Source organism: Mytilus trossulus, chromosome 2, assembly GCF_036588685.1.
Source record: "Mytilus trossulus isolate FHL-02 chromosome 2, PNRI_Mtr1.1.1.hap1, whole genome shotgun sequence".
Lineage (NCBI taxonomy): Eukaryota > Metazoa > Mollusca > Bivalvia > Mytilida > Mytilidae > Mytilus > Mytilus trossulus.
In genome coordinates, this window is record NC_086374.1 from 41,933,846 (window position 1) to 41,942,347 (window position 8,502).

The 8,502-nt window shown below is 29.5% G+C and overlaps 1 long non-coding RNA gene across 1 annotated transcript; it reads left to right on the forward strand.

Moving 5' to 3' along the window:
• Positions 1-1,418: 1,418 nt before the first annotated feature.
• Positions 1,419-8,234, forward strand: LOC134705140 (uncharacterized). Its single transcript, XR_010105492.1, has 2 exons — positions 1,419-1,855; positions 7,626-8,234. It is a non-coding gene; the product is annotated as an uncharacterized LOC134705140 (long non-coding RNA).
• The last annotated feature ends 268 nt before the right edge of the window (positions 8,235-8,502 follow it).

Consider the following 8,502-nt stretch of genomic DNA (forward strand, 5'->3'; position numbering starts at 1 on the left):
AAATCTGATATAATGTTAACATTTGAACCATTACCCTTTTTCGAAGTTTCACCAGAAGCTTGCCACGTCTTTGTATTTGATATACATGTGTCCTTTCAACAGCCATGGATCTGTGCGATTTATATTGTAATATTTTCTTGTACGAAAAAAAAATCCATCCATTATTATCTGTCAAAAATACTGCTATGGATTGAAATTAATTTGATCAATTTATCCTAAATTTACTACTTCAATATTCATAATATGTTGGGTTTTTTTTGTGTGGCTCTAATGAGATATTTTTAATTAAGTTATATGGAAACAATATGGCACACAAGAGTTCTACCATACTACGTGGTAAGTGAATAAAAATAAATTACGAGCGTTCGTTTCCAACTCAATTGTAAGTAAATAAAAATATTACGAGCATTCAATTTAGTTTCCAACTCAAAGTCACGTAGTTATAACCATCGCCCCTCAATATTTCCTTCAGACGACAAAAATAGCGACGTTTAATTTGGCAGTTAAAATAAAACTTGGAAATAGAATGAAATAACAAAAAAGTTCTAAAAAGTCTTTTATCTATTTTTTTTAATTTAAGAATGAATGATTCTAAATTACTTCAAATTCATTGGATAAATTGATTCACTTTTTCTATTTCTGATTTCATGGGATTTTCATTTTATAGTAAGTGCAACTAGGTACTGTACATGAAATACAATACATTACAATAAATTTTAAACATACGTATATAGTCATGTATATTAGTATCGTACAACCTTTAGAGGCTTATGAGGCCTTGTTGTTCATGTACGAAATATTCTATAAATTTTAAAATCATATTATCTTTTATTAAAATTATAACTTTGGCTTAAATTTTCTCAATAATTCCAATTTTTCACTTGACTGTGTTTAAAATTATTAAAATCCAGTTCTCAGTGACTGTCATATAAGTAGGGCATAAATCTATAAAACCATGTCCAGTCCACCATTTTCTATATCAGAAAATGCCTGAACCAAGTCTGAAATAATTATGACAGTTGTTATCCATTTGTTTGATGTGTTGAAACTTTTAATTTTGCCATTTGTCTAGGGACTTTCCGTGTGGAATTTTCCTCGGAATTCTTTTTTTTTTAATTCAATTTTATTTTACCTTTTGATCGTATCTAAATAATTATTCAGCTGGTTTATTAACTTATCAAAGTTCGAAAAGTATAATCTTTAATAAGTTAAAAGGAAATAAAATAGTGTTAGTCTGCACAAAAGTTAAACAGCTTAATTAATATAATAACATAATCTTTTTAGAAGTTCCTTATTTATAGGATTGGTAGATGACGACATTAAAATCATGTACCGTATATTTTACTGAAGAAAGGTCAGAAAGGTTAATTTCTTTACAAGTCATTCAATTAAAATAGTTTTCGGTATTGTGTGTGGTCATTTCATTTGCGGTTTCTTTTTTTCCCTTTTAAGAACATACGGAATGTTCATTGGATACGCTCCCATATACTGTTTTGTTTGTCTCTGCTTGATACGTAACAATTTACAGAATTGTTTTCTAACAACAATCGTGGTATTGGGAATTAACGGGATTTTCTAATTAATGGTTAAGATGTGAAACGAACGCCTTCGCAACAAACATATAAACTAATGACGAATGAGCAGCTAAACCATATATAAATGTCTGACATTGTAAAAAAAAAATTGTATGACCTTAATAGATGATATGTATATAATATAGTAAGTTCGTTATGTCTACATGAAGACTTTCTTATAATTTGAAATTGAATAATGTCTAGGAAAATAACTTTAAATCTACATATATTAATGTTGGCAATATTAATTTGCTGGCATGTAGAAGGAAGACATATATCAGGTAAGATTAATACAGATATTGTTACTGTCATTTGAAGTCTTAGAATTTGATAAAAGTTTTTGTAGGTTCAGAATAGTTGACATAATAATCAAGTTGGTTTCCCATTTGGTATATTTGATACCTTAGAATTATTCGACAATTAAGTTTATCTTTTGGGAAACTGGATACTCGCGAAACAATCTCATAAAAATATCCTACAAAGAAGGTTAAATTTTAGGGTATTGGATACTCGTGAATGGTCCGAAAAGAAGGTTAACATAAGTTGGGGTCTGGGATACTCATGAACAGTTCGATATAGAAGGTTAACTTTTGATGGGGGTATTGGATGCTCTTAAATTTTTCGATGATGAAGGTTATCTTTTGCGAGGTATTGAATACTCATGAAATGCTCAATAAATAAGGTTATCTTTTGGAAGGGGTATTGGATACTCCTATATGGTTCGATGAAAAAGGTTAACTTTTGGCGGGGTATAGGATCTACTCATGAATATATTCGATAAAGATGGTTAACTTTTGGAGGGGTATTGTATACTCATGAATGGTCCGATAAAGATGGTCAACTTTTGGAGGGGTATTGTATACTCATGAATGGTCCGATAAAGATTGTTAACTTTTGGAGGGGTATTGTATACTCATGATTGGTCCGATAAAGATGGTCAACTTTTGTTGGGTAATTAGATACTCTTGAAATTATTCGATAAAAAAAAGTTAACTTTTATTAGGGTATTGGATAAAATCATGAATGGTTCGATAAAGAAGGTTAAATGTTTCGGGATGATACGTTACTAGATATCAAGCCGAACAGAAAATTCTCGCTTTCAATCTTCAATAAAAATATGTAACGTTCGTTTCAATACTCAGAAATTTAGTTTTTGCTATAAACTTTACTTATAGTGTTGAGACCAGCTTTAGTAGTATAGGTCGTGTATACATGTACATATTTCCCTAAGAGGACCTATGGAGAACTTGCGTATATAATGTATATATGTTTAAAGTACTACAAGAAATTCTTGGTGTTCCTAAATGGAAGGATAATACATACAGAAGAAAAAGTAATAAGTTTGTTTAATTTTCTTAGAATACTAAAATAAAATTCCAACTTTTCCATACGCTTTTAATCGAAGACGTTTTGGCTGCTCTGGTTATGAACATCTTTGTTTTTGTACTAAAAGCGTTGAATGTATTTGATTTCTCGAACCTGTCTAATGGATATACGTACTGAAATCAGAATCAAAGATTTCCGTAGCACAATTGTTGTTTCTCTTTTTCAGATTTTTTATTTGCCATTCAAGTTTGCAGGGACTTTTCATTCTGCTTTCCTTTTCAAATATTAGGGTTTATTAATCTTTACAAAATAAAATTATATTCAATCGAATATATTTCTAGTTTATTTAGGGATTGTTTATCAATTACTCTAACTTGATATAAGTACATGTATTCTAAGTATTAAAAGAAACTATACTTATTCAACATAAAACATGAAAAGTAGGAGTTTTTGAAATTCTCTCTACTACCTGACTCTTTTGCAATATTTTTATTTACTACTTTTCTTCGTATTCTATTTTAGAGCTTCTTTTAATAGTTAGATCCCTAATCTAAAAGCTATTTAAAGTCGTATCTCTAATCTAAAAAATATTTAAGTTTCTTACATTTCGAAGTCCTTTGACTTTTATTTCGCTTTTTATACTGTAAACGTATGCCTTATCCAGATCAAAAAGCTTTGTCGTATTTTTGTTAGTTTTAAATTATTTGTATACTTGCTTGCATGCTTTAGTCATCCTATATTTTAAGCCTATACTATGAAATCAAACTGACCTTCAAAATCAAATTGCACGAGCGCGCTTCTTTTTATATTTTCATTTATGTTTATATCTGGTTATATCACTTCGGATGTCATCTCGATGGTTATTTAGATGGCGCATAGACTTAAATACACACGAAAGTTCGAATACATATAATCGAGCTCATGCATTAACATTGTTTAGTTTAGATTTGCTTATAACTTGGTACTCGTTTTAGTATATTATAAATCAAATATGATATTTGAGTCGCATCGGTGAACATGATTTTGACAGCTATTGCCACTTTAAAATGATAAGTCCCCTTAACATAAAAAAAAATTGCAGGAGATAAATATGTGCGTGTGGGAGGTTGGAAATTTGAAAATGCAAAGGAACCGCTTTATAAATTATAAAAAACTGTCTTCTTTAGACATTCACAAGATTTTCTGATTAGTTGAATTAAACTTCAGGAACGATTTGTTAAAATACTTAAAGTTCGGTCGAATTGTGTAAGCCACTACCCATAACTTTCTTAATAGATTAAAGCGCGGTACTCTATAGATATAAGAAGATGTGATATGAGAGCCAAATAGACAACTCTCCATCCAAGTCACAATTTTACAGAAAAATCATAATAGGTCAAAGTACGGTCTTCAACACTGTAAAGCAAAAACCATTATAGGTCAAAGTATATATACGGTCTTAAACACTGTAAAAGAAAAATCATTATAGGTCAAGGTACGGTCTTCAACACTGTAACATAAAGTCAGGTATAATATGTCACCTTTTCCGCTGCTTGTGGACTACTAGCCCCGAGGGAATCATTCAAAAACAGTAGTCGGAGCATAAGTAATGACAAAAGTATTTTCATATTTTTCTTAGGTTCTCCTCTGCCAAGTGCCATGATATATATTAAGAAAGACTAAAACCGGTAGACTCAAATACTCTCATTCAAAGTATTTTTACTAGTATTTATGACTAAATAACGTAGAGTTTTCCAACGCTAGGTCACCATACGGCCTTTAGCAATGAGCAAAATAAATATTGCATGGCAATCTATCACACACAAGACAAATACAAAACAATTCGAAAGGGAAAACGAACTGTCTGATTTTTGTAAAAAGCATTAAACAAAAACAAATATGATATACAGCAGCAAACAATCGATGAATTACAGTTACGACATAATATACAGATTACCGCTTATTTTATTTATTTATGAAATTTAATAATTTTTCACAATGTCTTATTTGTTTGCTATTAAAAAGAATAATCTTCTGATATGAAAATGCGGTTATCATCAGATTTTCTCATTCAAAGTGTGAAACGGGCACTATTTAATTATTTCATCTAAAATATATGAAAATTCTAACTATATTTGGATCAAAATTTGTCTCATTTTCATAATTCTTCCATTATAGGCGTCAATACTTTTCCTCCTTATAATTACAGAGGAGGTTAACAGTTAATTCTGTCTACTAGGAAGTTAGTGACATCTTTAAATAGAACTACAATCTATATATCAAAGACATGAATTTGGATTGTATTTCAAATGATCTGATTCAATTGTTTCCTTTATAGTAGTAATGCAGACTAAACTGTTTTAATAGACAGATTTAATCAAACAGTATTTTTCTTAATTCTCAGCCGATTATACTTTCCCCGACAGGTTAATTATTTTTGTATTATCAATTTGTGGTTTGTTTGATCCCAGTTCTTCATCTGTCAAAATTAATTAGGACGTCATACTTTCTTGCTTTTTACTGAGTCAGTTTTATGACTTTTTAAGGCTTCCATGCCATAAAACATTACAATTACATTAACTTTACTACAATTGATAACCTGGTAACATTTTAGGGAACTTTTATGGACTATCAGTTGAATTGTTCTTCCCTACCACCGTTCAAAAAATAAACAACACATAATGTATTGACTAAAATAGAAGATAAGGTCTGTTTTGCCACATTAAACTCGAAAATTAGAATTAACAAATATATATACAAAATAAAACATCCTCTAGATGTTCACAGGTCGTTAATCTTTGAAATATAATTTGATAAAACAGGAAGAATTGGGTGTTGATCAAAACATTATAGATTTGTCTCGGCCGCTACGCGCACCTTTTAAAGCAGAAGATTAAGAAAGTCAACGATAAATGAATACATATAGAGCAATAAAAACTAAAAGATTATAAATTAAACAAAAATCAAAAAATAAATTCATTAATGAAAAGTCCCAATTCGTTTTACAGTTATTTTTTTCAACGAAAACTAAAGGAATAAATAAAAGTTTCATTTAAAACCGGTGAAAGTGTATTTTTACAGGTAGGGAATCTACACCATACGTTAACCTTTACAGATACAGCTTAAGGATCGTTTGAGTAGGAAGATGAAATAATTATTAAATTTTCCAATACTGCACTGTGCATTTATTCCATGTAATATTTAAGAATTACATACTGCATTCCAGATAGAAAAAAAAATTCGAAGTTTGTAGGCGTCGAAAGTGCGTATTTTAAATGTACTTCAATTTCACTGAATTTATTTGTATTTAATCAGATAATAATAAGTACAAATGTATATTATTTTTCATGAATCATCTTTTAAATAATTAGTTTTAATTTCTAAATAGAAAAATACTTTATTGAACTATTTAAAACTAAAATCTCATATGAAAGAAATTACATTGACTATCCTTTTTTTTCTGTCATCAAACAATTTTGTTATCTTAATTACACATCCTATGTAGATAAAAATGATGTACTATTTTGTCGTGAAATATTTAACTGACTCTATCTTATTTTGATTACATATTAATTTGTTTGTTACCATATCAATCATGGTTAATGTAAAAAAAAAAAAAACATTGATGTCTTCTATCACGAATACGGAAACAATTGAATACATTTTGAAACTCTATCGTTGCACCTAGTTAACCTAGTACATTTATAATTCCTTATTAGGATTATAAAATATATTCAAGTCGCACTTTGTAAAAGAAAAACTATAATAGGTCAAAGTACGGTCTTAAACCCTTAGCATTGGCTCACACTGAACAGCAAGTTGTAATGAAAAGGGTAAAATCCCAATGAATAAAGGTCTAAGAAGGACCATGATAACTCCTGACATCATACTTCACCTCCATCTTATCACAAGTAAAATCGTCTTAAACTTTAAAAAAAAAACCCATGGTAAAACGGTGTTTCCTAAGTTGTACGGGAAAAAAAATACCGCCGCCCACCTTCCACCATCCCTTACCCCCTCCCAATTGATTTCCCGTCAGAAAACCCGGTTCAAATTGCTAAAAAATATAACCAAGTGGTGTCTCATTTATTTGAGTCTGAAACGCTGAATTATCTATAAGTTATATCGTTGATTTTGATAATCTTCTTTTTTCCAGAGCAAAACAATTGAAACTTAAAAAAGATAATACAAATTGTCCTTATCAAAAGTTTGAATTCCTTCAAAGGTATTTTTAGGCTTTATTCGTTTTCTATTTTTTTTGCCAATTTTTGTTATTTTCCACATTTTTCTAAATAATTTATATATTTTCACTTCCAAACTTGGATTGAATATTTAAATTCTGATTATATTATAAACTTTTGTATTTACCTCAAGTGTCCAGTAAGTTTCTATTTTTTCATCTTTGTGATTTGGATAATATTTAATTCATAATAATAAGACAGTTTGTCTAATTTAAAAGGTAAAAAGTTTCTAATTCTATCAAATTATAGAAATATATAAAAACTGCAAGGACATTTTTAATATAGATTGTATACAGTTTCATATATGTTATATATGGTGTAAATTTTGCCATAGCATATATATGTTTTTGCAGTAAAGCCTCATACATCCATGTATTCATGAAGTGACCTAGAAATGCTTTTTGTTATTGCGGTCATGGAATTTTTATTTTACATGTATGATGATAAAAGTCATGCCTTTTTCAACTTTTAAGTATATAGTTACACTGATTTTTCTCCATTTCAGATGTAATTTCTTTACATAAAAGACAAGTACATGGCACACAATTCCCTTTTAGATGTCCGCAAGGTGTTAGTCACCATGACTGTTACGAAAGTATGCAAAATCTGATGTCTGTTTGGATACGTAGGCTTATGACTCACCCAGAAAGTTAAGACCACAAAAGAACTTAAATAGGATTATCAAACAAAGACATTGTCGCTTAGAACCAAGCTAAACAAAGTGATTAAATCATTCTTTCAGCTTTGTCTTAGAGATTTTTGGAATTCCAGCAGTTTTATAGAAGTTCAATTTACATAAGTACTGTACTTATTCAACTGGTGTATAGCGAGAAGTACCAAAATACGACCACACGTGTTAATTGTTATATAAAAATTAAGCATGGCTGTGATATATGATTTGTTTCTTGCTAATACATTTTCAGATAGATCTCTGGCAACGATTTGACTTAGAAATACATGTGAGCTTCATAAGCATTAACTGAAATTGTATTTTCAGAACTAATTATAATTGCGTTTACTGTTGATATACGGAGAAGACTTCATTAGACTAGTATGATTTACGTGCGTCTCATCTACTTTGCTTTAATTTTGCAATAAATTATGTTTAAACTAATCATGATATCAACTTGTCACTAGAAATTAACCAAAATAACAAAACGAACATATTCTTTGTTCAGAAACCATGTTTTTGGAATATTGAAAACAATGAACAAAGTATTAGGTCGCGTATGAATATAAAGTTAAGTAAAGATATACTTGATATACCATGCAATGTTTTTGAAAATATAGAATAAGATTGGTTGTATATTCTTTGCTTAACCTCTAGTGGAAAACGTGCATGTTCGGGACGTAATTCAATAAAATTAGGGGATGTGGTATGA